This window comes from Ranitomeya imitator, chromosome 1, assembly GCF_032444005.1.
Source record: "Ranitomeya imitator isolate aRanImi1 chromosome 1, aRanImi1.pri, whole genome shotgun sequence".
NCBI classification, from domain to species: Eukaryota; Metazoa; Chordata; class Amphibia; order Anura; family Dendrobatidae; genus Ranitomeya; species Ranitomeya imitator.
In genome coordinates, this window is record NC_091282.1 from 76,071,919 (window position 1) to 76,097,795 (window position 25,877).

At 57.3% G+C, this 25,877-nt stretch overlaps 20 non-coding genes and 1 pseudogene across 20 annotated transcripts; all 21 read right to left on the reverse strand.

Moving 5' to 3' along the window:
- Positions 1–660: 660 nt before the first annotated feature.
- Positions 661–824, reverse strand: LOC138660150 (U1 spliceosomal RNA). Its single transcript, XR_011317633.1, has one exon. It is a non-coding gene; the product is annotated as a U1 spliceosomal RNA (small nuclear RNA).
- Positions 825–1,637: 813 nt separating this feature from the next.
- LOC138660151 (U1 spliceosomal RNA) lies at positions 1,638–1,801 on the reverse strand. Its single transcript, XR_011317634.1, has one exon. It is a non-coding gene; the product is annotated as a U1 spliceosomal RNA (small nuclear RNA).
- Positions 1,802–2,614: 813 nt separating this feature from the next.
- Positions 2,615–2,778, reverse strand: LOC138660152 (U1 spliceosomal RNA). The gene has a single exon (XR_011317635.1). It is a non-coding gene; the product is annotated as a U1 spliceosomal RNA (small nuclear RNA).
- An 814-nt stretch (positions 2,779–3,592) lies between these two features.
- Positions 3,593–3,756, reverse strand: LOC138660153 (U1 spliceosomal RNA). Its single transcript, XR_011317636.1, has one exon. It is a non-coding gene; the product is annotated as a U1 spliceosomal RNA (small nuclear RNA).
- An 813-nt stretch (positions 3,757–4,569) lies between these two features.
- LOC138660154 (U1 spliceosomal RNA) lies at positions 4,570–4,733 on the reverse strand. Its single transcript, XR_011317637.1, has one exon. It is a non-coding gene; the product is annotated as a U1 spliceosomal RNA (small nuclear RNA).
- Positions 4,734–5,546: 813 nt separating this feature from the next.
- Positions 5,547–5,710, reverse strand: LOC138660156 (U1 spliceosomal RNA). The gene has a single exon (XR_011317638.1). It is a non-coding gene; the product is annotated as a U1 spliceosomal RNA (small nuclear RNA).
- Positions 5,711–6,523: 813 nt separating this feature from the next.
- Positions 6,524–6,687, reverse strand: LOC138660157 (U1 spliceosomal RNA). Its single transcript, XR_011317639.1, has one exon. It is a non-coding gene; the product is annotated as a U1 spliceosomal RNA (small nuclear RNA).
- An 813-nt stretch (positions 6,688–7,500) lies between these two features.
- On the reverse strand, positions 7,501–7,664 carry LOC138660159 (U1 spliceosomal RNA). The gene has a single exon (XR_011317640.1). It is a non-coding gene; the product is annotated as a U1 spliceosomal RNA (small nuclear RNA).
- Positions 7,665–8,477: 813 nt separating this feature from the next.
- On the reverse strand, positions 8,478–8,641 carry LOC138660160 (U1 spliceosomal RNA). The gene has a single exon (XR_011317641.1). It is a non-coding gene; the product is annotated as a U1 spliceosomal RNA (small nuclear RNA).
- An 813-nt stretch (positions 8,642–9,454) lies between these two features.
- On the reverse strand, positions 9,455–9,618 carry LOC138660161 (U1 spliceosomal RNA). Its single transcript, XR_011317642.1, has one exon. It is a non-coding gene; the product is annotated as a U1 spliceosomal RNA (small nuclear RNA).
- Positions 9,619–10,431: 813 nt separating this feature from the next.
- Positions 10,432–10,595, reverse strand: LOC138660162 (U1 spliceosomal RNA). The gene has a single exon (XR_011317643.1). It is a non-coding gene; the product is annotated as a U1 spliceosomal RNA (small nuclear RNA).
- An 813-nt stretch (positions 10,596–11,408) lies between these two features.
- Positions 11,409–11,572, reverse strand: LOC138660163 (U1 spliceosomal RNA). The gene has a single exon (XR_011317644.1). It is a non-coding gene; the product is annotated as a U1 spliceosomal RNA (small nuclear RNA).
- An 813-nt stretch (positions 11,573–12,385) lies between these two features.
- Positions 12,386–12,549, reverse strand: LOC138660164 (U1 spliceosomal RNA). The gene has a single exon (XR_011317645.1). It is a non-coding gene; the product is annotated as a U1 spliceosomal RNA (small nuclear RNA).
- An 813-nt stretch (positions 12,550–13,362) lies between these two features.
- Positions 13,363–13,526, reverse strand: LOC138660165 (U1 spliceosomal RNA). Its single transcript, XR_011317646.1, has one exon. It is a non-coding gene; the product is annotated as a U1 spliceosomal RNA (small nuclear RNA).
- An 813-nt stretch (positions 13,527–14,339) lies between these two features.
- LOC138660166 (U1 spliceosomal RNA) lies at positions 14,340–14,503 on the reverse strand. The gene has a single exon (XR_011317647.1). It is a non-coding gene; the product is annotated as a U1 spliceosomal RNA (small nuclear RNA).
- An 813-nt stretch (positions 14,504–15,316) lies between these two features.
- On the reverse strand, positions 15,317–15,480 carry LOC138660168 (U1 spliceosomal RNA). The gene has a single exon (XR_011317648.1). It is a non-coding gene; the product is annotated as a U1 spliceosomal RNA (small nuclear RNA).
- Positions 15,481–16,293: 813 nt separating this feature from the next.
- Positions 16,294–16,473, reverse strand: LOC138660417 (U1 spliceosomal RNA; annotated as a pseudogene).
- Positions 16,474–22,407: 5,934 nt separating this feature from the next.
- On the reverse strand, positions 22,408–22,571 carry LOC138660169 (U1 spliceosomal RNA). The gene has a single exon (XR_011317649.1). It is a non-coding gene; the product is annotated as a U1 spliceosomal RNA (small nuclear RNA).
- Positions 22,572–23,384: 813 nt separating this feature from the next.
- Positions 23,385–23,548, reverse strand: LOC138660170 (U1 spliceosomal RNA). The gene has a single exon (XR_011317650.1). It is a non-coding gene; the product is annotated as a U1 spliceosomal RNA (small nuclear RNA).
- Positions 23,549–24,361: 813 nt separating this feature from the next.
- LOC138660171 (U1 spliceosomal RNA) lies at positions 24,362–24,525 on the reverse strand. The gene has a single exon (XR_011317651.1). It is a non-coding gene; the product is annotated as a U1 spliceosomal RNA (small nuclear RNA).
- An 813-nt stretch (positions 24,526–25,338) lies between these two features.
- Positions 25,339–25,502, reverse strand: LOC138660172 (U1 spliceosomal RNA). The gene has a single exon (XR_011317652.1). It is a non-coding gene; the product is annotated as a U1 spliceosomal RNA (small nuclear RNA).
- Positions 25,503–25,877: the final 375 nt, after the last annotated feature.

Sequence of the window (25,877 nt, forward strand, 5' to 3'; positions counted from 1 at the left end):
GCTGACGCCCACTCCGACCCCCCACAGGGCAGGCCGAGCTCAAGTCAAAAGCCGCCCAAGATGCACAGCAGCAGCCTGAGTCATTTGCATATAGGAGCCTCGGCTCCGCCCCAGCCTCGCGTCACGTTGCTGCGCTGGCCTGAGAACATGCTGTAGACAGCTCGAGCTCCAGCTGCCGGCACCCTCTCATGACTCACTCATCTCCGCTCAAGAGGATGCACGCTGGAGGAGGCTCAAGGGCAGGAGGAGCAAACCGCAGATAGCTGCGCACCAGCGGCCCACTCACAGCTCCAGCTCCAGCCCCAAGGCTGTGAGATGGGGATGCTGCAGGTGCCCTCCCGCGAGCATGCCCGCCTGCACCTGCAGACAAGCAGAGCAAGCCATGTCGTCACCAAGTCAACGAGATGCAAGCGACTTGCTCAATCCCCACCAGCCGGGGGTGGGGGGGTCAAAAAGGGCCAAAGTGTCGAGCAAAGGCAACAACCTCAAACCAACCAAGAAACAATAAACAAAGCATAGCAGCGACACAGGGAAGGTGGCATCCTTCCCCCACAAGGGGGAGCCAAAGGCCACGTCTGCCCGCTGCTTGGAGCTTTTCTCCAAAGCATCGCTTCGGCTCAGCAGAGCATCTTTTGTGTTCTGTCTTTGACCATAGGAAATCAGGGGAAAGCGCGAACGCAGTCCCCCACTACCACAAATTATGCAGTCGAGTTTCCCGCATTTGGGGAAATCGCAGGGGTCAGCACACCCGGAGTGCAATGGATGAGCCTCACCCTGGGAGAACCACCTTAGTGATCATGGTATCTCCCCTGCCAGGTAAGTATGAGTTGGGGCCCGCCGGCCCGACGAGCGCCCCTCCGGCGCAGCTCCCCAACATCGCGGAGTCTCGTGCCCGAAAGGGAGGGGGTGGGGGGTGGCGTTCGGCACAGACCGCACGGAGGCTCCTCGAGTGGGAGGCGCCGGTCGCTCCCGACGCGGCTGACGCCCACTCCGACCCCCCACAGGGCAGGCCGAGCTCAAGTCAAAAGCCGCCCAAGATGCACAGCAGCAGCCTGAGTCATTTGCATATAGGAGCCTCGGCTCCGCCCCAGCCTCGCGTCACGTTGCTGCGCTGGCCTGAGAACATGCTGTAGACAGCTCGAGCTCCAGCTGCCGGCACCCTCTCATGACTCACTCATCTCCGCTCAAGAGGATGCACGCTGGAGGAGGCTCAAGGGCAGGAGGAGCAAACCGCAGATAGCTGCGCACCAGCGGCCCACTCACAGCTCCAGCTCCAGCCCCAAGGCTGTGAGATGGGGATGCTGCAGGTGCCCTCCCGCGAGCATGCCCGCCTGCACCTGCAGACAAGCAGAGCAAGCCATGTCGTCACCAAGTCAACGAGATGCAAGCGACTTGCTCAATCCCCACCAGCCGGGGGTGGGGGGGTCAAAAAGGGCCAAAGTGTCGAGCAAAGGCAACAACCTCAAACCAACCAAGAAACAATAAACAAAGCATAGCAGCGACACAGGGAAGGTGGCATCCTTCCCCCACAAGGGGGAGCCAAAGGCCACGTCTGCCCGCTGCTTGGAGCTTTTCTCCAAAGCATCGCTTCGGCTCAGCAGAGCATCTTTTGTGTTCTGTCTTTGACCATAGGAAATCAGGGGAAAGCGCGAACGCAGTCCCCCACTACCACAAATTATGCAGTCGAGTTTCCCGCATTTGGGGAAATCGCAGGGGTCAGCACACCCGGAGTGCAATGGATGAGCCTCACCCTGGGAGAACCACCTTAGTGATCATGGTATCTCCCCTGCCAGGTAAGTATGAGTTGGGGCCCGCCGGCCCGACGAGCGCCCCTCCGACGCAGCTCCCCAACATCGCGGAGTCTCGTGCCCGAAAGGGAGGGGGTGGGGGGTGGCGTTCGGCACAGACCGCACGGAGGCTCCTCGAGTGGGAGGCGCCGGTCGCTCCCGACGCGGCTGACGCCCACTCCGACCCCCCACAGGGCAGGCCGAGCTCAAGTCAAAAGCCGCCCAAGATGCACAGCAGCAGCCTGAGTCATTTGCATATAGGAGCCTCGGCTCCGCCCCAGCCTCGCGTCACGTTGCTGCGCTGGCCTGAGAACATGCTGTAGACAGCTCGAGCTCCAGCTGCCGGCACCCTCTCATGACTCACTCATCTCCGCTCAAGAGGATGCACGCTGGAGGAGGCTCAAGGGCAGGAGGAGCAAACCGCAGATAGCTGCGCACCAGCGGCCCACTCACAGCTCCAGCTCCAGCCCCAAGGCTGTGAGATGGGGATGCTGCAGGTGCCCTCCCGCGAGCATGCCCGCCTGCACCTGCAGACAAGCAGAGCAAGCCATGTCGTCACCAAGTCAACGAGATGCAAGCGACTTGCTCAATCCCCACCAGCCGGGGGTGGGGGGGTCAAAAAGGGCCAAAGTGTCGAGCAAAGGCAACAACCTCAAACCAACCAAGAAACAATAAACAAAGCATAGCAGCGACACAGGGAAGGTGGCATCCTTCCCCCACAAGGGGGAGCCAAAAGCCACGTCTGCCCGCTGCTTGGAGCTTTTCTCCAAAGCATCGCTTCGGCTCAGCAGAGCATCTTTTGTGTTCTGTCTTTGACCATAGGAAATCAGGGGAAAGCGCGAACGCAGTCCCCCACTACCACAAATTATGCAGTCGAGTTTCCCGCATTTGGGGAAATCGCAGGGGTCAGCACACCCGGAGTGCAATGGATGAGCCTCACCCTGGGAGAACCACCTTAGTGATCATGGTATCTCCCCTGCCAGGTAAGTATGAGTTGGGGCCCGCCGGCCCGACGAGCGCCCCTCCGACGCAGCTCCCCAACATCGCGGAGTCTCGTGCCCGAAAGGGAGGGGGTGGGGGGGTGGCGTTCGGCACAGACCGCACGGAGGCTCCTCGAGTGGGAGGCGCCGGTCGCTCCCGACGCGGCTGACGCCCACTCCGACCCCCCACAGGGCAGGCTGAGCTCAAGTCAAAAGCCGCCCAAGATGCACAGCAGCAGCCTGAGTCATTTGCATATAGGAGCCTCGGCTCCGCCCCAGCCTCGCGTCACGTTGCTGCGCTGGCCTGAGAACATGCTGTAGACAGCTCGAGCTCCAGCTGCCGGCACCCTCTCATGACTCACTCATCTCCGCTCAAGAGGATGCACGCTGGAGGAGGCTCAAGGGCAGGAGGAGCAAACCGCAGATAGCTGCGCACCAGCGGCCCACTCACAGCTCCAGCTCCAGCCCCAAGGCTGTGAGATGGGGATGCTGCAGGTGCCCTCCCGCGAGCATGCCCGCCTGCACCTGCAGACAAGCAGAGCAAGCCATGTCGTCACCAAGTCAACGAGTTGCAAGCGACTTGCTCAATCCCCACCAGCCGGGGGTGGGGGGGTCAAAAAGGGCCAAAGTGTCGAGCAAAGGCAACAACCTCAAACCAACCAAGAAACAATAAACAAAGCATAGCAGCGACACAGGGAAGGTGGCATCCTTCCCCCACAAGGGGGAGCCAAAGGCCACGTCTGCCCGCTGCTTGGAGCTTTTCTCCAAAGCATCGCTTCGGCTCAGCAGAGCATCTTTTGTGTTCTGTCTTTGACCATAGGAAATCAGGGGAAAGCGCGAACGCAGTCCCCCACTACCACAAATTATGCAGTCGAGTTTCCCGCATTTGGGGAAATCGCAGGGGTCAGCACACCCGGAGTGCAATGGATGAGCCTCACCCTGGGAGAACCACCTTAGTGATCATGGTATCTCCCCTGCCAGGTAAGTATGAGTTGGGGCCCGCCGGCCCGACGAGCGCCCCTCCGACGCAGCTCCCCAACATCGCGGAGTCTCGTGCCCGAAAGGGAGGGGGTGGGGGGTGGCGTTCGGCACAGACCGCACGGAGGCTCCTCGAGTGGGAGGCGCCGGTCGCTCCCGACGCGGCTGACGCCCACTCCGACCCCCCACAGGGCAGGCCGAGCTCAAGTCAAAAGCCGCCCAAGATGCACAGCAGCAGCCTGAGTCATTTGCATATAGGAGCCTCGGCTCCGCCCCAGCCTCGCGTCACGTTGCTGCGCTGGCCTGAGAACATGCTGTAGACAGCTCGAGCTCCAGCTGCCGGCACCCTCTCATGACTCACTCATCTCCGCTCAAGAGGATGCACGCTGGAGGAGGCTCAAGGGCAGGAGGAGCAAACCGCAGATAGCTGCGCACCAGCGGCCCACTCACAGCTCCAGCTCCAGCCCCAAGGCTGTGAGATGGGGATGCTGCAGGTGCCCTCCCGCGAGCATGCCCGCCTGCACCTGCAGACAAGCAGAGCAAGCCATGTCGTCACCAAGTCAACGAGATGCAAGCGACTTGCTCAATCCCCACCAGCCGGGGGTGGGGGGGTCAAAAAGGGCCAAAGTGTCGAGCAAAGGCAACAACCTCAAACCAACCAAGAAACAATAAACAAAGCATAGCAGCGACACAGGGAAGGTGGCATCCTTCCCCCACAAGGGGGAGCCAAAGGCCACGTCTGCCCGCTGCTTGGAGCTTTTCTCCAAAGCATCGCTTCGGCTCAGCAGAGCATCTTTTGTGTTCTGTCTTTGACCATAGGAAATCAGGGGAAAGCGCGAACGCAGTCCCCCACTACCACAAATTATGCAGTCGAGTTTCCCGCATTTGGGGAAATCGCAGGGGTCAGCACACCCGGAGTGCAATGGATGAGCCTCACCCTGGGAGAACCACCTTAGTGATCATGGTATCTCCCCTGCCAGGTAAGTATGAGTTGGGGCCCGCCGGCCCGACGAGCGCCCCTCCGACGCAGCTCCCCAACATCGCGGAGTCTCGTGCCCGAAAGGGAGGGGGTGGGGGGTGGCGTTCGGCACAGACCGCACGGAGGCTCCTCGAGTGGGAGGCGCCGGTCGCTCCCGACGCGGCTGACGCCCACTCCGACCCCCCACAGGGCAGGCCGAGCTCAAGTCAAAAGCCGCCCAAGATGCACAGCAGCAGCCTGAGTCATTTGCATATAGGAGCCTCGGCTCCGCCCCAGCCTCGCGTCACGTTGCTGCGCTGGCCTGAGAACATGCTGTAGACAGCTCGAGCTCCAGCTGCCGGCACCCTCTCATGACTCACTCATCTCCGCTCAAGAGGATGCACGCTGGAGGAGGCTCAAGGGCAGGAGGAGCAAACCGCAGATAGCTGCGCACCAGCGGCCCACTCACAGCTCCAGCTCCAGCCCCAAGGCTGTGAGATGGGGATGCTGCAGGTGCCCTCCCGCGAGCATGCCCGCCTGCACCTGCAGACAAGCAGAGCAAGCCATGTCGTCACCAAGTCAACGAGATGCAAGCGACTTGCTCAATCCCCACCAGCCGGGGGTGGGGGGGTCAAAAAGGGCCAAAGTGTCGAGCAAAGGCAACAACCTCAAACCAACCAAGAAACAATAAACAAAGCATAGCAGCGACACAGGGAAGGTGGCATCCTTCCCCCACAAGGGGGAGCCAAAGGCCACGTCTGCCCGCTGCTTGGAGCTTTTCTCCAAAGCATCGCTTCGGCTCAGCAGAGCATCTTTTGTGTTCTGTCTTTGACCATAGGAAATCAGGGGAAAGCGCGAACGCAGTCCCCCACTACCACAAATTATGCAGTCGAGTTTCCCGCATTTGGGGAAATCGCAGGGGTCAGCACACCCGGAGTGCAATGGATGAGCCTCACCCTGGGAGAACCACCTTAGTGATCATGGTATCTCCCCTGCCAGGTAAGTATGAGTTGGGGCCCGCCGGCCCGACGAGCGCCCCTCCGACGCAGCTCCCCAACATCGCGGAGTCTCGTGCCCGAAAGGGAGGGGGTGGGGGGTGGCGTTCGGCACAGACCGCACGGAGGCTCCTCGAGTGGGAGGCGCCGGTCGCTCCCGACGCGGCTGACGCCCACTCCGACCCCCCACAGGGCAGGCCGAGCTCAAGTCAAAAGCCGCCCAAGATGCACAGCAGCAGCCTGAGTCATTTGCATATAGGAGCCTCGGCTCCGCCCCAGCCTCGCGTCACGTTGCTGCGCTGGCCTGAGAACATGCTGTAGACAGCTCGAGCTCCAGCTGCCGGCACCCTCTCATGACTCACTCATCTCCGCTCAAGAGGATGCACGCTGGAGGAGGCTCAAGGGCAGGAGGAGCAAACCGCAGATAGCTGCGCACCAGCGGCCCACTCACAGCTCCAGCTCCAGCCCCAAGGCTGTGAGATGGGGATGCTGCAGGTGCCCTCCCGCGAGCATGCCCGCCTGCACCTGCAGACAAGCAGAGCAAGCCATGTCGTCACCAAGTCAACGAGATGCAAGCGACTTGCTCAATCCCCACCAGCCGGGGGTGGGGGGGTCAAAAAGGGCCAAAGTGTCGAGCAAAGGCAGCAACCTCAAACCAACCAAGAAACAATAAACAAAGCATAGCAGCGACACAGGGAAGGTGGCATCCTTCCCCCACAAGGGGGAGCCAAAGGCCACGTCTGCCCGCTGCTTGGAGCTTTTCTCCAAAGCATCGCTTCGGCTCAGCAGAGCATCTTTTGTGTTCTGTCTTTGACCATAGGAAATCAGGGGAAAGCGCGAACGCAGTCCCCCACTACCACAAATTATGCAGTCGAGTTTCCCGCATTTGGGGAAATCGCAGGGGTCAGCACACCCGGAGTGCAATGGATGAGCCTCACCCTGGGAGAACCACCTTAGTGATCATGGTATCTCCCCTGCCAGGTAAGTATGAGTTGGGGCCCGCCGGCCCGACGAGCGCCCCTCCGACGCAGCTCCCCAACATCGCGGAGTCTCGTGCCCGAAAGGGAGGGGGTGGGGGGTGGCGTTCGGCACAGACCGCACGGAGGCTCCTCGAGTGGGAGGCGCCGGTCGCTCCCGACGCGGCTGACGCCCACTCCGACCCCCCACAGGGCAGGCCGAGCTCAAGTCAAAAGCCGCCCAAGATGCACAGCAGCAGCCTGAGTCATTTGCATATAGGAGCCTCGGCTCCGCCCCAGCCTCGCGTCACGTTGCTGCGCTGGCCTGAGAACATGCTGTAGACAGCTCGAGCTCCAGCTGCCGGCACCCTCTCATGACTCACTCATCTCCGCTCAAGAGGATGCACGCTGGAGGAGGCTCAAGGGCAGGAGGAGCAAACCGCAGATAGCTGCGCACCAGCGGCCCACTCACAGCTCCAGCTCCAGCCCCAAGGCTGTGAGATGGGGATGCTGCAGGTGCCCTCCCGCGAGCATGCCCGCCTGCACCTGCAGACAAGCAGAGCAAGCCATGTCGTCACCAAGTCAACGAGATGCAAGCGACTTGCTCAATCCCCACCAGCCGGGGGTGGGGGGGTCAAAAAGGGCCAAAGTGTCGAGCAAAGGCAACAACCTCAAACCAACCAAGAAACAATAAACAAAGCATAGCAGCGACACAGGGAAGGTGGCATCCTTCCCCCACAAGGGGGAGCCAAAGGCCACGTCTGCCCGCTGCTTGGAGCTTTTCTCCAAAGCATCGCTTCGGCTCAGCAGAGCATCTTTTGTGTTCTGTCTTTGACCATAGGAAATCAGGGGAAAGCGCGAACGCAGTCCCCCACTACCACAAATTATGCAGTCGAGTTTCCCGCATTTGGGGAAATCGCAGGGGTCAGCACACCCGGAGTGCAATGGATGAGCCTCACCCTGGGAGAACCACCTTAGTGATCATGGTATCTCCCCTGCCAGGTAAGTATGAGTTGGGGCCCGCCGGCCCGACGAGCGCCCCTCCGGCGCAGCTCCCCAACATCGCGGAGTCTCGTGCCCGAAAGGGAGGGGGTGGGGGGTGGCGTTCGGCACAGACCGCACGGAGGCTCCTCGAGTGGGAGGCGCCGGTCGCTCCCGACGCGGCTGACGCCCACTCCGACCCCCCACAGGGCAGGCCGAGCTCAAGTCAAAAGCCGCCCAAGATGCACAGCAGCAGCCTGAGTCATTTGCATATAGGAGCCTCGGCTCCGCCCCAGCCTCGCGTCACGTTGCTGCGCTGGCCTGAGAACATGCTGTAGACAGCTCGAGCTCCAGCTGCCGGCACCCTCTCATGACTCACTCATCTCCGCTCAAGAGGATGCACGCTGGAGGAGGCTCAAGGGCAGGAGGAGCAAACCGCAGATAGCTGCGCACCAGCGGCCCACTCACAGCTCCAGCTCCAGCCCCAAGGCTGTGAGATGGGGATGCTGCAGGTGCCCTCCCGCGAGCATGCCCGCCTGCACCTGCAGACAAGCAGAGCAAGCCATGTCGTCACCAAGTCAACGAGATGCAAGCGACTTGCTCAATCCCCACCAGCCGGGGGTGGGGGGGTCAAAAAGGGCCAAAGTGTCGAGCAAAGGCAACAACCTCAAACCAACCAAGAAACAATAAACAAAGCATAGCAGCGACACAGGGAAGGTGGCATCCTTCCCCCACAAGGGGGAGCCAAAGGCCACGTCTGCCCGCTGCTTGGAGCTTTTCTCCAAAGCATCGCTTCGGCTCAGCAGAGCATCTTTTGTGTTCTGTCTTTGACCATAGGAAATCAGGGGAAAGCGCGAACGCAGTCCCCCACTACCACAAATTATGCAGTCGAGTTTCCCGCATTTGGGGAAATCGCAGGGGTCAGCACACCCGGAGTGCAATGGATGAGCCTCACCCTGGGAGAACCACCTTAGTGATCATGGTATCTCCCCTGCCAGGTAAGTATGAGTTGGGGCCCGCCGGCCCGACGAGCGCCCCTCCGACGCAGCTCCCCAACATCGCGGAGTCTCGTGCCCGAAAGGGAGGGGGTGGGGGGTGGCGTTCGGCACAGACCGCACGGAGGCTCCTCGAGTGGGAGGCGCCGGTCGCTCCCGACGCGGCTGACGCCCACTCCGACCCCCCACAGGGCAGGCCGAGCTCAAGTCAAAAGCCGCCCAAGATGCACAGCAGCAGCCTGAGTCATTTGCATATAGGAGCCTCGGCTCCGCCCCAGCCTCGCGTCACGTTGCTGCGCTGGCCTGAGAACATGCTGTAGACAGCTCGAGCTCCAGCTGCCGGCACCCTCTCATGACTCACTCATCTCCGCTCAAGAGGATGCACGCTGGAGGAGGCTCAAGGGCAGGAGGAGCAAACCGCAGATAGCTGCGCACCAGCGGCCCACTCACAGCTCCAGCTCCAGCCCCAAGGCTGTGAGATGGGGATGCTGCAGGTGCCCTCCCGCGAGCATGCCCGCCTGCACCTGCAGACAAGCAGAGCAAGCCATGTCGTCACCAAGTCAACGAGATGCAAGCGACTTGCTCAATCCCCACCAGCCGGGGGTGGGGGGGTCAAAAAGGGCCAAAGTGTCGAGCAAAGGCAACAACCTCAAACCAACCAAGAAACAATAAACAAAGCATAGCAGCGACACAGGGAAGGTGGCATCCTTCCCCCACAAGGGGGAGCCAAAGGCCACGTCTGCCCGCTGCTTGGAGCTTTTCTCCAAAGCATCGCTTCGGCTCAGCAGAGCATCTTTTGTGTTCTGTCTTTGACCATAGGAAATCAGGGGAAAGCGCGAACGCAGTCCCCCACTACCACAAATTATGCAGTCGAGTTTCCCGCATTTGGGGAAATCGCAGGGGTCAGCACACCCGGAGTGCAATGGATGAGCCTCACCCTGGGAGAACCACCTTAGTGATCATGGTATCTCCCCTGCCAGGTAAGTATGAGTTGGGGCCCGCCGGCCCGACGAGCGCCCCTCCGACGCAGCTCCCCAACATCGCGGAGTCTCGTGCCCGAAAGGGAGGGGGTGGGGGGTGGCGTTCGGCACAGACCGCACGGAGGCTCCTCGAGTGGGAGGCGCCGGTCGCTCCCGACGCGGCTGACGCCCACTCCGACCCCCCACAGGGCAGGCCGAGCTCAAGTCAAAAGCCGCCCAAGATGCACAGCAGCAGCCTGAGTCATTTGCATATAGGAGCCTCGGCTCCGCCCCAGCCTCGCGTCACGTTGCTGCGCTGGCCTGAGAACATGCTGTAGACAGCTCGAGCTCCAGCTGCCGGCACCCTCTCATGACTCACTCATCTCCGCTCAAGAGGATGCACGCTGGAGGAGGCTCAAGGGCAGGAGGAGCAAACCGCAGATAGCTGCGCACCAGCGGCCCACTCACAGCTCCAGCTCCAGCCCCAAGGCTGTGAGATGGGGATGCTGCAGGTGCCCTCCCGCGAGCATGCCCGCCTGCACCTGCAGACAAGCAGAGCAAGCCATGTCGTCACCAAGTCAACGAGATGCAAGCGACTTGCTCAATCCCCACCAGCCGGGGGTGGGGGGGTCAAAAAGGGCCAAAGTGTCGAGCAAAGGCAACAACCTCAAACCAACCAAGAAACAATAAACAAAGCATAGCAGCGACACAGGGAAGGTGGCATCCTTCCCCCACAAGGGGGAGCCAAAGGCCACGTCTGCCCGCTGCTTGGAGCTTTTCTCCAAAGCATCGCTTCGGCTCAGCAGAGCATCTTTTGTGTTCTGTCTTTGACCATAGGAAATCAGGGGAAAGCGCGAACGCAGTCCCCCACTACCACAAATTATGCAGTCGAGTTTCCCGCATTTGGGGAAATCGCAGGGGTCAGCACACCCGGAGTGCAATGGATGAGCCTCACCCTGGGAGAACCACCTTAGTGATCATGGTATCTCCCCTGCCAGGTAAGTATGAGTTGGGGCCCGCCGGCCCGACGAGCGCCCCTCCGACGCAGCTCCCCAACATCGCGGAGTCTCGTGCCCGAAAGGGAGGGGGTGGGGGGTGGCGTTCGGCACAGACCGCACGGAGGCTCCTCGAGTGGGAGGCGCCGGTCGCTCCCGACGCGGCTGACGCCCACTCCGACCCCCCACAGGGCAGGCCGAGCTCAAGTCAAAAGCCGCCCAAGATGCACAGCAGCAGCCTGAGTCATTTGCATATAGGAGCCTCGGCTCCGCCCCAGCCTCGCGTCACGTTGCTGCGCTGGCCTGAGAACATGCTGTAGACAGCTCGAGCTCCAGCTGCCGGCACCCTCTCATGACTCACTCATCTCCGCTCAAGAGGATGCACGCTGGAGGAGGCTCAAGGGCAGGAGGAGCAAACCGCAGATAGCTGCGCACCAGCGGCCCACTCACAGCTCCAGCTCCAGCCCCAAGGCTGTGAGATGGGGATGCTGCAGGTGCCCTCCCGCGAGCATGCCCGCCTGCACCTGCAGACAAGCAGAGCAAGCCATGTCGTCACCAAGTCAACGAGATGCAAGCGACTTGCTCAATCCCCACCAGCCGGGGGTGGGGGGGTCAAAAAGGGCCAAAGTGTCGAGCAAAGGCAACAACCTCAAACCAACCAAGAAACAATAAACAAAGCATAGCAGCGACACAGGGAAGGTGGCATCCTTCCCCCACAAGGGGGAGCCAAAGGCCACGTCTGCCCGCTGCTTGGAGCTTTTCTCCAAAGCATCGCTTCGGCTCAGCAGAGCATCTTTTGTGTTCTGTCTTTGACCATAGGAAATCAGGGGAAAGCGCGAACGCAGTCCCCCACTACCACAAATTATGCAGTCGAGTTTCCCGCATTTGGGGAAATCGCAGGGGTCAGCACACCCGGAGTGCAATGGATGAGCCTCACCCTGGGAGAACCACCTTAGTGATCATGGTATCTCCCCTGCCAGGTAAGTATGAGTTGGGGCCCGCCGGCCCGACGAGCGCCCCTCCGACGCAGCTCCCCAACATCGCGGAGTCTCGTGCCCGAAAGGGAGGGGGTGGGGGGTGGCGTTCGGCACAGACCGCACGGAGGCTCCTCGAGTGGGAGGCGCCGGTCGCTCCCGACGCGGCTGACGCCCACTCCGACCCCCCACAGGGCAGGCCGAGCTCAAGTCAAAAGCCGCCCAAGATGCACAGCAGCAGCCTGAGTCATTTGCATATAGGAGCCTCGGCTCCGCCCCAGCCTCGCGTCACGTTGCTGCGCTGGCCTGAGAACATGCTGTAGACAGCTCGAGCTCCAGCTGCCGGCACCCTCTCATGACTCACTCATCTCCGCTCAAGAGGATGCACGCTGGAGGAGGCTCAAGGGCAGGAGGAGCAAACCGCAGATAGCTGCGCACCAGCGGCCCACTCACAGCTCCAGCTCCAGCCCCAAGGCTGTGAGATGGGGATGCTGCAGGTGCCCTCCCGCGAGCATGCCCGCCTGCACCTGCAGACAAGCAGAGCAAGCCATGTCGTCACCAAGTCAACGAGATGCAAGCGACTTGCTCAATCCCCACCAGCCGGGGGTGGGGGGGTCAAAAAGGGCCAAAGTGTCGAGCAAAGGCAACAACCTCAAACCAACCAAGAAACAATAAACAAAGCATAGCAGCGACACAGGGAAGGTGGCATCCTTCCCCCACAAGGGGGAGCCAAAGGCCACGTCTGCCCGCTGCTTGGAGCTTTTCTCCAAAGCATCGCTTCGGCTCAGCAGAGCATCTTTTGTGTTCTGTCTTTGACCATAGGAAATCAGGGGAAAGCGCGAACGCAGTCCCCCACTACCACAAATTATGCAGTCGAGTTTCCCGCATTTGGGGAAATCGCAGGGGTCAGCACACCCGGAGTGCAATGGATGAGCCTCACCCTGGGAGAACCACCTTAGTGATCATGGTATCTCCCCTGCCAGGTAAGTATGAGTTGGGGCCCGCCGGCCCGACGAGCGCCCCTCCGACGCAGCTCCCCAACATCGCGGAGTCTCGTGCCCGAAAGGGAGGGGGTGGGGGGTGGCGTTCGGCACAGACCGCACGGAGGCTCCTCGAGTGGGAGGCGCCGGTCGCTCCCGACGCGGCTGACGCCCACTCCGACCCCCCACAGGGCAGGCCGAGCTCAAGTCAAAAGCCGCCCAAGATGCACAGCAGCAGCCTGAGTCATTTGCATATAGGAGCCTCGGCTCCGCCCCAGCCTCGCGTCACGTTGCTGCGCTGGCCTGAGAACATGCTGTAGACAGCTCGAGCTCCAGCTGCCGGCACCCTCTCATGACTCACTCATCTCCGCTCAAGAGGATGCACGCTGGAGGAGGCTCAAGGGCAGGAGGAGCAAACCGCAGATAGCTGCGCACCAGCGGCCCACTCACAGCTCCAGCTCCAGCCCCAAGGCTGTGAGATGGGGATGCTGCAGGTGCCCTCCCGCGAGCATGCCCGCCTGCACCTGCAGACAAGCAGAGCAAGCCATGTCGTCACCAAGTCAACGAGATGCAAGCGACTTGCTCAATCCCCACCAGCCGGGGGTGGGGGGGTCAAAAAGGGCCAAAGTGTCGAGCAAAGGCAACAACCTCAAACCAACCAAGAAACAATAAACAAAGCATAGCAGCGACACAGGGAAGGTGGCATCCTTCCCCCACAAGGGGGAGCCAAAGGCCACGTCTGCCCGCTGCTTGGAGCTTTTCTCCAAAGCATCGCTTCGGCTCAGCAGAGCATCTTTTGTGTTCTGTCTTTGACCATAGGAAATCAGGGGAAAGCGCGAACGCAGTCCCCCACTACCACAAATTATGCAGTCGAGTTTCCCGCATTTGGGGAAATCGCAGGGGTCAGCACACCCGGAGTGCAATGGATGAGCCTCACCCTGGGAGAACCACCTTAGTGATCATGGTATCTCCCCTGCCAGGTAAGTATGAGTTGGGGCCCGCCGGCCCGACGAGCGCCCCTCCGACGCAGCTCCCCAACATCGCGGAGTCTCGTGCCCGAAAGGGAGGGGATGGGGGGTGGCGTTCGGCACAGACCGCACGGAGGCTCCTCGAGTGGGAGGCGCCGGTCGCTCCCGACGCGGCTGACGCCCACTCCGACCCCCCACAGGGCAGGCCGAGCTCAAGTCAAAAGCCGCCCAAGATGCACAGCAGCAGCCTGAGTCATTTGCATATAGGAGCCTCGGCTCCGCCCCAGCCTCGCGTCACGTTGCTGCGCTGGCCTGAGAACATGCTGTAGACAGCTCGAGCTCCAGCTGCCGGCACCCTCTCATGACTCACTCATCTCCGCTCAAGAGGATGCACGCTGGAGGAGGCTCAAGGGCAGGAGGAGCAAACCGCAGATAGCTGCGCACCAGCGGCCCACTCACAGCTCCAGCTCCAGCCCCAAGGCTGTGAGATGGGGATGCTGCAGGTGCCCTCCCGCGAGCATGCCCGCCTGCACCTGCAGACAAGCAGAGCAAGCCATGTCGTCACCAAGTCAACGAGATGCAAGCGACTTGCTCAATCCCCACCAGCCGGGGGTGGGGGGGTCAAAAAGGGCCAAAGTGTCGAGCAAAGGCAACAACCTCAAACCAACCAAGAAACAATAAACAAAGCATAGCAGCGACACAGGGAAGGTGGCATCCTTCCCCCACAAGGGGGAGCCAAAGGCCACGTCTGCCCGCTGCTTGGAGCTTTTCTCCAAAGCATCGCTTCGGCTCAGCAGAGCATCTTTTGTGTTCTGTCTTTGACCATAGGAAATCAGGGGAAAGCGCGAACGCAGTCCCCCACTACCACAAATTATGCAGTCGAGTTTCCCGCATTTGGGGAAATCGCAGGGGTCAGCACACCCGGAGTGCAATGGATGAGCCTCACCCTGGGAGAACCACCTTAGTGATCATGGTATCTCCCCTGCCAGGTAAGTATGAGTTGGGGCCCGCCGGCCCGACGAGCGCCCCTCCGACGCAGCTCCCCAACATCGCGGAGTCTCGTGCCCGAAAGGGAGGGGGTGGGGGGTGGCGTTCGGCACAGACCGCACGGAGGCTCCTCGAGTGGGAGGCGCCGGTCGCTCCCGACGCGGCTGACGCCCACTCCGACCCCCCACAGGGCAGGCCGAGCTCAAGTCAAAAGCCGCCCAAGATGCACAGCAGCAGCCTGAGTCATTTGCATATAGGAGCCTCGGCTCCGCCCCAGCCTCGCGTCACGTTGCTGCGCTGGCCTGAGAACATGCTGTAGACAGCTCGAGCTCCAGCTGCCGGCACCCTCTCATGACTCACTCATCTCCGCTCAAGAGGATGCACGCTGGAGGAGGCTCAAGGGCAGGAGGAGCAAACCGCAGATAGCTGCGCACCAGCGGCCCACTCACAGCTCCAGCTCCAGCCCCAAGGCTGTGAGATGGGGATGCTGCAGGTGCCCTCCCGCGAGCATGCCCGCCTGCACCTGCAGACAAGCAGAGCAAGCCATGTCGTCACCAAGTCAACGAGATGCAAGCGACTTGCTCAATCCCCACCAGCCGGGGGTGGGGGGGTCAAAAAGGGCCAAAGTGTCGAGCAAAGGCAACAACCTCAAACCAACCAAGAAACAATAAACAAAGCATAGCAGCGACACAGGGAAGGTGGCATCCTTCCCCCACAAGGGGGAGCCAAAGGCCACGTCTGCCCGCTGCTTGGAGCTTTTCTCCAAAGCATCGCTTCGGCTCAGCAGAGCATCTTTTGTGTTCTGTCTTTGACCATAGGAAATCAGGGGAAAGCGCGAACGCAGTCCCCCACTACCACAAATTATGCAGTCGAGTTTCCCGCATTTGGGGAAATCGCAGGGGTCAGCACACCCGGAGTGCAATGGATGAGCCTCACCCTGGGAGAACCACCTTAGTGATCATGGTATCTCCCCTGCCAGGTAAGTATGAGTTGGGGCCCGCCGGCCCGACGAGCGCCCCTCCGACGCAGCTCCCCAACATCGCGGAGTCTCGTGCCCGAAAGGGAGGGGGTGGGGGGTGGCGTTCGGCACAGACCGCACGGAGGCTCCTCGAGTGGGAGGCGCCGGTCGCTCCCGACGCGGCTGACGCCCACTCCGACCCCCCACAGGGCAGGCCGAGCTCAAGTCAAAAGCCGCCCAAGATGCACAGCAGCAGCCTGAGTCATTTGCATATAGGAGCCTCGGCTCCGCCCCAGCCTCGCGTCACGTTGCTGCGCTGGCCTGAGAACATGCTGTAGACAGCTCGAGCTCCAGCTGCCGGCACCCTCTCATGACTCACTCATCTCCGCTCAAGAGGATGCACGCTGGAGGAGGCTCAAGGGCAGGAGGAGCAAACCGCAGATAGCTGCGCACCAGCGGCCCACTCACAGCTCCAGCTCCAGCCCCAAGGCTGTGAGATGGGGATGCTGCAGGTGCCCTCCCGCGAGCATGCCCGCCTGCACCTGCAGACAAGCAGAGTAAGCCATGTCGTCACCAAGTCAACGAGATGCAAGCGACTTGCTCAATCCCCACCAGCCGGGGGTGGGGGGGTCAAAAAGGGCCAAAGTGTCGAGCAAAGGCAACAACCTCAAACCAACCAAGAAACAATAAACAAAGCATAGCAGCGACACAGGGAAGGTGGCATCCTTCCCCCACAAGGGGGAGCCAAAGGCCACGTCTGCCCGCTGCTTGGAGCTTTTCTCCAAAGCATCGCTTCGGCTCAGCAGAGCATCTTTTGTGTTCTGTCTTTGACCATAGGAAATCAGGGGAAAGCGCGAACGCAGTCCCCCACTACCACAAATTATGCAGTCGAGTTTCCCGCATTTGGGGAAATCGCAGGGGTCAGCACACCCGGAGTGCAATGGATGAGCCTCACCCTGGGAGAACCTTTTTCCTCAGATTGGAACTCTCATTAACGCATGCATCATCTGCTCGTTCAATTAACAAGTTTCCTGATCATCATATGGAAAAATCTCCCATAAACAAAAAAACAATCCCGATCACCAAAAAATAATCACAATCCTACCTACAGTAATCATTCCACTGTGAGTACTTCCAAAGTGTTTCTGCTGTTGTTTCACCGAGTCTTTTCTTATCTAATAGATAAACATAAAACAACCTGGCAAGAAAAATGTTCTTACAGTCCATTGGAGAGAGACACACCTTTTTAAAAATAACCAGGTTCCGTGAATCCCACAAAACTTCCTTATATATGGCAAAAATAATCCAACTCATCCGTCTCCTTTCCAAGTGATTGAAATCTTGACCTGTTAATATCCTTCTAAAATCAAAGCAATGGAACCCAACAAGAGCAATAAAAAACCGGGATAAAAGGGTAAAAACTTTTTTTGCAAAAGGACAGTCCCAAAAAATGTGCTGAATTGTCTCTGGATCCTTACATCCCTCCCTTGGACAAAATTCTTGAACCCGTATCCCTCTTCTATTCAAAAAAGCTCGTGTTGGCAAACATCCTTGTAATGCCATCCAAGTTACGTCCTTTTGCCGATTGCTGATTCCTATAACAAAAAACAGCTTCCAGACTTGCCTTGATTGCGCAGTATTGCAGGATGGCACATCACATAATAATTCTCTCTCCTTTAATCTCTTAACAATCTCTCTTTTATCAGGTCTATCTGTGGGGCTTAAACCAATTTGATCATAGAAGGACTTAAGTACTACATAAAAAGACGGAACCACAAACGCCACCGGCTTCCTCAAATCCTTCTCACACCAGCTCCATTTCTGAAACAGCCATCCTGCCAAAAACCTGCACATATCTGCAGCCTTACTTTTACTCTGGGAAAGTCTATAAATATTCAACAAATAGTGCATCTTTAAAAACCTTTCCATATTTGGAAAGCCACAGCCCCCCATTTCCACAGAAAGCATCACTTTTTCTCTCCTTAATTTTTCCATCTTTGACCCCCAAAAAAAGGTAAACAGTTTCCTTGTAACTCTCTTAGTCCATAAACTCGCGGGCGGAAATATCAGAGCAGTATATAGCAGTAATGGAAGGATCACTGACTTCACGATAAGTACCTTCCCTCTCAGAGACAAGTTCCTTAATTTCCAATAATTCAGTTTCTGTTCTGTTTTATTTTCCAGGATCCTCAGACTCTTCTTCCCTTTAAGTTCCTTTTCAAAGATAACACCGAGGACCTCTATCTCTTCTTTTCTTTCTACTCCCACCACACTAACATCCACCTGCCTTCCAAAGTTGCAAAACTGACACTTACTCCAATTTACAGCCATTCCAGCCACACAACAAAAAATTCTTACATGAAGATTTATCCTATTAAGCTCAGCTTGCGAACCACAAATAAAAGCAATGTCATCCATGTAACTTAATGATTTCACAGGACCCCCCATTCCTCCAGGGACAAAGGCACCATCCACACACTTATCGACTTGCACACTTTTTAAAAGAGCTTCTACTACGCAAATAAAAAGAATAGGAGATAAAGGGCACCCTTGCCTAACGCCAGATAGAATATTAAAACTAGAACTCACGTGACCATTAATTAAGAGCTGACTACTAACTCCACAATAAAAAGACTTAATAATGTTCAATAATTTAGTGGGGATCCCAAGGTGTCTAAGTGCAGCAAACAAAAATCTATGTGAAACTTTATCAAAAGCTTTTTCCAGGTCAACTGACTGTACAAGAAGGGGGTTCTTATTAAAATTAGCGTAATAAATTAAGTCCCTTAAAAGCAACAAGTTGTCCGATATTCTCCTACCTGGCACTGCACATGCTTGGTATTCACCCACCATGTCCATTATTACTTCACTCAATCTACTTGCCACAATTTTGGAAATAATCTTGTAATCACAATTGAGCAAAGTTATTGGTCTCCAGTTTTTAATTTCTCTCACATCACCCTTCTTATGTATCAAAGTGACGATCCCTCTACGCATAGAGTCAGACAGAACCGCATGAGTAAAAACATATTCCACCACCCGATAAAATTCCACACCTAAAATGTCCCAAAATACTACATAAAATTCCACAGGAAGGCCATCACAGCCAGGTGTCTTCCCTTTCGCCAGTCCATCCACAGCACGCCTCACTTCATCCTTTTTGAGCCCATCACTTAGAAAAGACACCTTTTCTTCAGGAATATTATCAGTCAAAATATTACAATAATCATTGATTTCTGCATCACTGGCTCTGCTGTCATTCGAAAAAAGGGTTTTATAAAAAGAATGAATACCATTAATCATTTCCTCCCCAGACTTCTCACCTGCAGGAGTAAAAACAGACTTAAAAACCCCTTTAGGCTTAAAACATTTCTTAAAAAAATATCTTGTACATTGCTCATCTTCTTCCATGTGCTGTATTTTTGCTTTAAAGACAATAGATTTCCCTTTTTCAATTAGTGTTTTTTTAAAATCCTCCTTCAAATCAGCAATCTCATTATCCACCTCCATCCCAGCTCTTTTAAACTTATAAAGCGCTTCCATCTTAGAAATTATTGCTTCCTCTTGATCTCTTTTAGCTTTTGCCCTTTTAAAACACACCCCTTTAAAATAATATGCAAATTTCTCCTTTGCCCAATCCCACCATTCCAGCAGATTTTTAAAACGGTGCTGTTCAGACACACAGAATGTAAACACGTTTTTAAAACCACTTCTCACCTCCTCTTCTTCCAGCAGGCTTACATTTAGCTTCCAGAGCCCCTTGCCAAAAGCAAGGGACTCAACAATACACAGATCCACCATTACCATCTTATGATCAGAAAAAGTATTTGTCACATGATTACATTTGGTAACTTTGATCCCTTCAGACACAAACACATAATCGATCCGGGAACTACAACGCCCACTGTCCGCCACAAATGTAAACTTGTTTTCATTCGGCCGAACCATCAAACCCACATCCGTGTAGCGTAAATCCTGCACCACTTGATTCAACATATTGGAAGTCACATCCGTCCTGAATTCCGCAGAGCTCTTACGATCATTTGCAGATCTAATGCAATTAAAATCACCTGCTATTATAGAAAAATCTCTACCTGGCAGAAACCACTTTACCGACTCCAAAAAGGACACCCGTGCTTTCTTGTCCGCAGGGGCATAAATATTAAAAACCCTTACCCGGTGACCTAAGAAATCTAATAACAAAAACAAACATCTTCCAGGTATGATAATTTTAAACTGTAATACTTTTAAATTATTATTTTTCAATAGTATGCCAACCCCCTCATTTTTATTGTCTGTACAAGGAGACCAAAAAGACTGCCCCCTGCTCCATTCACTTGCATGCGGTGAGGCTTTTATTGCACATTCTTGTAGACATATAATGTCAGCATTCACCCTCTCCATATAATCTAATATACCTGCTCTCCTGATAGAAGAACTGATCCCTCGCACATTCAGGGAAGCAACACATAAACTCATCATGGCAAAAAAAATTATTTTCCACCATACATTCTCCATCATGATTCAGAGAAAGGAGTATTCCTACTATCCACCTTTCTACATATATCAGGCGACTCAGGATCCGAGCCCCTGTTAGAAACACCTGGCCTTGGAGAGACAGGATCTCCCTGCCCACCAGACCAACACCCCTCCATTCTACTCTTTTTACTGAGCGAGGAAGCTATTTCCTCATCCTCTTCCTCATCCTCCCCATCATCATCATCATCATCATCATCACCATCCTCAAAAACACTTTCATCACTACTACTAGTCCCCCCATCCCTCTGCCCAGGAGTGAGCGTCCGATCTGAATCCTCCTCCTCCTGGAACTCCATTCCTTCCCCATCTCCCTCCCCCACTACAGGGTCCACACATACGCCTGCATTAGCATATGCAAATTCACCACCAAGGCCCTGTCCTTCAGACACAGTCTCCATTGCATTCTTGGCCTCGCCCAGATCAACTATAGGAGAGCTCTGAAAATCTTTTCCCCCTTCCTGGCCCCGCCCTCCATCCTCCATCTTAGATCCAGCATGGCTCACTTTACTTCCACCATTTTGTTTCTGACTTCTTTGCTCTTTAGCTGCATTTGAAACTATCACACCAGCACGATGCTCAGGTTTGCCTTTTCCACCAAACTCACTTTTCTCATTCTTAGCGCTTTCATGCTCACCACTCTTACCATCACTCTTATTTCCCCAGTGACCACTAGTTGCCTCCGCATAGGACTTAGGAATCTGAGTCCACAATCTACATTTCCTGGCAAAGTGACCTTCCAACCCACACAAATCACACACCTTTGCCTCAGGGCAACTATCCACCATGTGGCCGGGCTTCCCACAATTCTTACAAACAATTCCTTGCACCGGGCATTCTTTCTGCACATGTCCGTACATATGACACTTTCTACAATATTCAATTTGTCCAGTGTAGAAACAAAAACCCCTCTCCCCCCCAATTGAAAATTGTGCAGGAATGCTCAGAGCCCCCCCAATGGCTGTTGCATCAGGAATTAATTTCACCAAGTATCTTCTTTTGCCATTATAATAGTTATGCCTATTTTTCATCTTCCCCAGGAATTTGACTTCATAACAGTATCTTCTCAAAAAATGGGTTACGGTATCATCTGGAACCTTGGGATTATACATATGTACCACAACATACTTGTAAGTCTGTTGAAAAAGGGGCTCCACAACAATAAACTCCAGGCATTCCACTTCTTTCTTCTCCTTCATCCGCACCAGCTCCATGTAGACTTTCTGACATATACCCAAGGAAACAAACGTGATATCATAAATTCCCTGCTTTTGAAAATCCTGCAGTGCCAATACATCTGTTACCTTAAGGCTTCTTATGTTCTTCAAGACATCCATGCAAATTTGGTCCAGGCCAATTTCTTCCTCATGTCCAGACAGGACTTGTAGACGGACAGAGTCCTCTAATCCACGTGCCTTCTCCACCATTTTCGTAGCAGATAAACACAGTCGCCACTCTATCGCACACCAGGGCCCCACAAGGGGAACCCCGATCGCAACCGCCAACCAACAAGAAACAGAAGTAGTCTCCCACCACTGCTGCCCGTCAGAAGGCTGAGAAGCGATACTCACCCAGAGAGAATGGTATCTCCCCTGCCAGGTAAGTATGAGTTGGGGCCCGCCGGCCCGACGAGCGCCCCTCCGACGCAGCTCCCCAACATCGCGGAGTCTCGTGCCCGAAAGGGAGGGGGTGGGGGGTGGCGTTCGGCACAGACCGCATGGAGGCTCCTCGAGTGGGAGGCGCCGGTCGCTCCCGACGCGGCTGACGCCCACTCCGACCCCCCACAGGGCAGGCCGAGCTCAAGTCAAAAGCCGCCCAAGATGCACAGCAGCAGCCTGAGTCATTTGCATATAGGAGCCTCGGCTCCGCCCCAGCCTCGCGTCACGTTGCTGCGCTGGCCTGAGAACATGCTGTAGACAGCTCGAGCTCCAGCTGCCGGCACCCTCTCATGACTCACTCATCTCCGCTCAAGAGGATGCACGCTGGAGGAGGCTCAAGGGCAGGAGGAGCAAACCGCAGATAGCTGCGCACCAGCGGCCCACTCACAGCTCCAGCTCCAGCCCCAAGGCTGTGAGATGGGGATGCTGCAGGTGCCCTCCCGCGAGCATGCCCGCCTGCACCTGCAGACAAGCAGAGCAAGCCATGTCGTCACCAAGTCAACGAGATGCAAGCGACTTGCTCAATCCCCACCAGCCGGGGGTGGGGGGGTCAAAAAGGGCCAAAGTGTCGAGCAAAGGCAACAACCTCAAACCAACCAAGAAACAATAAACAAAGCATAGCAGCGACACAGGGAAGGTGGCATCCTTCCCCCACAAGGGGGAGCCAAAGGCCACGTCTGCCCGCTGCTTGGAGCTTTTCTCCAAAGCATCGCTTCGGCTCAGCAGAGCATCTTTTGTGTTCTGTCTTTGACCATAGGAAATCAGGGGAAAGCGCGAACGCAGTCCCCCACTACCACAAATTATGCAGTCGAGTTTCCCGCATTTGGGGAAATCGCAGGGGTCAGCACACCCGGAGTGCAATGGATGAGCCTCACCCTGGGAGAACCACCTTAGTGATCATGGTATCTCCCCTGCCAGGTAAGTATGAGTTGGGGCCCGCCGGCCCGACGAGCGCCCCTCCGACGCAGCTCCCCAACATCGCGGAGTCTCGTGCCCGAAAGGGAGGGGGTGGGGGGTGGCGTTCGGCACAGACCGCACGGAGGCTCCTCGAGTGGGAGGCGCCGGTCGCTCCCGACGCGGCTGACGCCCACTCCGACCCCCCACAGGGCAGGCCGAGCTCAAGTCAAAAGCCGCCCAAGATGCACAGCAGCAGCCTGAGTCATTTGCATATAGGAGCCTCGGCTCCGCCCCAGCCTCGCGTCACGTTGCTGCGCTGGCCTGAGAACATGCTGTAGACAGCTCGAGCTCCAGCTGCCGGCACCCTCTCATGACTCACTCATCTCCGCTCAAGAGGATGCACGCTGGAGGAGGCTCAAGGGCAGGAGGAGCAAACCGCAGATAGCTGCGCACCAGCGGCCCACTCACAGCTCCAGCTCCAGCCCCAAGGCTGTGAGATGGGGATGCTGCAGGTGCCCTCCCGCGAGCATGCCCGCCTGCACCTGCAGACAAGCAGAGCAAGCCATGTCGTCACCAAGTCAACGAGATGCAAGCGACTTGCTCAATCCCCACCAGCCGGGGGTGGGGGGGTCAAAAAGGGCCAAAGTGTCGAGCAAAGGCAACAACCTCAAACCAACCAAGAAACAATAAACAAAGCATAGCAGCGACACAGGGAAGGTGGCATCCTTCCCCCACAAGGGGGAGCCAAAGGCCACGTCTGCCCGCTGCTTGGAGCTTTTCTCCAAAGCATCGCTTCGGCTCAGCAGAGCATCTTTTGTGTTCTGTCTTTGACCATAGGAAATCAGGGGAAAGCGCGAACGCAGTCCCCCACTACCACAAATTATGCAGTCGAGTTTCCCGCATTTGGGGAAATCGCAGGGGTCAGCACACCCGGAGTGCAATGGATGAGCCTCACCCTGGGAGAACCACCTTAGTGATCATGGTATCTCCCCTGCCAGGTAAGTATGAGTTGGGGCCCGCCGGCCCGACGAGCGCCCCTCCGACGCAGCTCCCCAACATCGCGGAGTCTCGTGCCCGAAAGGGAGGGGGTGGGGGGTGGCGTTCGGCACAGACCGCACGGAGGCTCCTCGAGTGGGAGGCGCCGGTCGCTCCCGACGCGGCTGACGCCCACTCCGACCCCCCACAGGGCAGGCCGAGCTCAAGTCAAAAGCCGCCCAAGATGCACAGCAGCAGCCTGAGTCATTTGCATATAGGAGCCTCGGCTCCGCCCCAGCCTCGCGTCACGTTGCTGCGCTGGCCTGAGAACATGCTGTAGACAGCTCGAGCTCCAGCTGCCGGCACCCTCTCATGACTCACTCATCTCCGCTCAAGAGGATGCACGCTGGAGGAGGCTCAAGGGCAGGAGGAGCAAACCGCAGATAGCTGCGCACCAGCGGCCCACTCACAGCTCCAGCTCCAGCCCCAAGGCTGTGAGATGGGGATGCTGCAGGTGCCCTCCCGCGAGCATGCCCGCCTGCACCTGCAGACAAGCAGAGCAAGCCATGTCGTCACCAAGTCAACGAGATGCAAGCGACTTGCTCAATCCCCACCAGCCGGGGGTGGGGGGGTCAAAAAGGGCCAAAGTGTCGAGCAAAGGCAACAACCTCAAACCAACCAAGAAACAATAAACAAAGCATAGCAGCGACACAGGGAAGGTGGCATCCTTCCCCCACAAGGGGGAGCCAAAGGCCACGTCTGCCCGCTGCTTGGAGCTTTTCTCCAAAGCATCGCTTCGGCTCAGCAGAGCATCTTTTGTGTTCTGTCTTTGACCATAGGAAATCAGGGGAAAGCGCGAACGCAGTCCCCCACTACCACAAATTATGCAGTCGAGTTTCCCGCATTTGGGGAAATCGCAGGGGTCAGCACACCCGGAGTGCAATGGATGAGCCTCACCCTGGGAGAACCACCTTAGTGATCATGGTATCTCCCCTGCCAGGTAAGTATGAGTTGGGGCCCGCCGGCCCGACGAGCGCCCCTCCGACGCAGCTCCCCAACATCGCGGAGTCTCGTGCCCGAAAGGGAGGGGGTGGGGGGTGGCGTTCGGCACAGACCGCACGGAGGCTCCTCGAGTGGGAGGCGCCGGTCGCTCCCGACGCGGCTGACGCCCACTCCGACCCCCCACAGGGCAGGCCGAGCTCAAGTCAAAAGCCGCCCAAGATGCACAGCAGCAGCCTGAGTCATTTGCATATAGGAGCCTCGGCTCCGCCCCAGCCTCGCGTCACGTTGCTGCGCTGGCCTGAGAACATGCTGTAGACAGCTCGAGCTCCAGCTGCCGGCACCCTCTCATGACTCACTCATCTCCGCTCAAGAGGATGCACGCTGGAGGAGGCTCAAGGGCAGGAGGAGCAAACCGCAGATAGCTGCGCACCAGCGGCCCACTCACAGCTCCAGCTCCAGCCCCAAGGCTGTGAGATGGGGATGCTGCAGGTGCCCTCCCGCGAGCATGCCCGCCTGCACCTGCAGACAAGCAGAGCAAGCCATGTCGTCACCAAGTCAACGAGATGCAAGCGACTTGCTCAATCCCCACCAGCCGGGGGTGGGGGGGTCAAAAAGGGCCAAAGTGTCGAGCAAAGGCAACAACCTCAAACCAACCAAGAAACAATAAACAAAGCATAGCAGCGACACAGGGAAGGTGGCATCCTTCCCCCACAAGGGGGAGCCAAAGGCCACGTCTGCCCGCTGCTTGGAGCTTTTCTCCAAAGCATCGCTTCGGCTCAGCAGAGCATCTTTTGTGTTCTGTCTTTGACCATAGGAAATCAGGGGAAAGCGCGAACGCAGTCCCCCACTACCACAAATTATGCAGTCGAGTTTCCCGCATTTGGGGAAATCGCAGGGGTCAGCACACCCGGAGTGCAATGGATGAGCCTCACCCTGGGAGAACCACCTTAGTGATCATGGTATCTCCCCTGCCAGGTAAGTATGAGTTGGGGCCCGCCGGCCCGACGAGCGCCCCTCCGACGCAGCTCCCCAACATCGCGGAGTCTCGTGCCCGAAAGGGAGGGGGTGGGGGGTGGCGTTCGGCACAGACCGCACGGAGGCTCCTCGAGTGGGAGGCGCCGGTCGCTCCCGACGCGGCTGACGCCCACTCCGACCCCCCACAGGGCAGGCCGAGCTCAAGTCAAAAGCCGCCCAAGATGCACAGCAGCAGCCTGAGTCATTTGCATATAGGAGCCTCGGCTCCGCCCCAGCCTCGCGTCACGTTGCTGCGCTGGCCTGAGAACATGCTGTAGACAGCTCGAGCTCCAGCTGCCGGCACCCTCTCATGACTCACTCATCTCCGCTCAAGAGGATGCACG